The sequence below is a fragment of the Hylaeus volcanicus genome, unplaced genomic scaffold (assembly GCF_026283585.1).
Source record: "Hylaeus volcanicus isolate JK05 unplaced genomic scaffold, UHH_iyHylVolc1.0_haploid 12072, whole genome shotgun sequence".
NCBI lineage: Eukaryota > Metazoa > Arthropoda > Insecta > Hymenoptera > Colletidae > Hylaeus > Hylaeus volcanicus.
This window is the reverse complement of record NW_026533058.1, coordinates 20,478-21,684: the sequence shown is the minus strand read 5'-3', so window position 1 is coordinate 21,684 and position 1,207 is coordinate 20,478. Positions and strand designations below refer to the sequence as shown.

Genomic DNA, 1,207 nt, shown 5'->3' with positions numbered 1-1,207 from the left:
TACATAAATAATCTTCCGTTCTACAATTGCTGTGAGAACTATCCAATCCGAAACCCGTATGTTCCTTCCTTTCTTTGTTGATTCAACATTGAAAATGGGAAGTAAAAAATCGGAAATTTCATTGTACGAATAACGTGAATGCAGCTGAAAGCGATGACACGTGTCGATACGTCAATCACGTTGGAGATCATTGGAATCCGGAGCCTGCATAATACGCATCTCCTTTTTGCCTCTTGTGCATCCACCAATTGGAGCACCATCATAGGGGCCTTCTGCGCGTGCACGCCACTGCAGTTGACACTGGTGCCAACGAATTATTTAATTATTTATTCCGTTCGGCGATTAACTCGCGAAAATATCGTTTACACGTTCGCTGCTTCGAATTAATCACCAGCAACCAGTGATTACGACGTTCGATTATCAATCAATTTAATTGTTTTGTAGCTTGTTACATAGTGTGATTCCACTTGCTCGAAAAAATTGCTGTTCTGCACGCTAACGAGCAACGTTCTCCTGATTTTCAAAGACTCGGCGAGGTGGCTGTATTTTCCTTCTTCAGATAGTAATAATTATTCTTGCGGTCCTGGTTTCTCAAATTCCAAAGACACAGCAGTCCATCGAACTGGCTGCCAATTACATATTCTTTTTCCTGAAAGAGCAATTACTATTATCACGTTAGAAGCATTCCTCGTTAGAGTTCCTCCAGAGTATTTCTGGTCGTTTCTTTGATATCAGTTGGTCTTCCGGTGTAAGGAAGGAATTCAATGATATTCAATGGTTAAGTATGTAGGGGATAGTGCGTTTACTCTTTCAAAATGGCTGCGCGCATCATAGCTGGGTGGTATGACCTAATTATGATGGCGGTATGCCAGCAGAGTGCCATGTACCTACTATAAATGGATGCCCGTAAACCAGTCCTGCATGTGCTGCATCACGATTATACCCTCTTGCAATAACAACCAATCCGTCTCACCCTTCCTGGCCACCGCTATAAATGAGGAGGAGAGACGCGTACGCGAGAGCAACGTTTTGTGAACCCCACAGAGTGATTGACGTATCGACATCTGCCACTACTTTCCCCTGATTTCGTCATCCTCCTGTAAAACTTTCAATCTGCATTTTCATCGAGCTTTCATCAAGCTAATTAACCCTTTGGGATGCGGATTTCCAGTAAAATTATTGGTATCCTTCGCTCCTGGGTCCTGGG

General features: G+C 43.1%; 1 protein-coding gene across 1 annotated transcript in view; it reads right to left on the bottom strand.

The window, feature by feature from the left end:
- The window catches only part of LOC128882552 (dipeptidase 1-like), a 19,191-nt gene that overhangs the window by 7,259 nt on the left and 10,725 nt on the right, over positions 1–1,207 (bottom strand). The window lies entirely within an intron of this gene.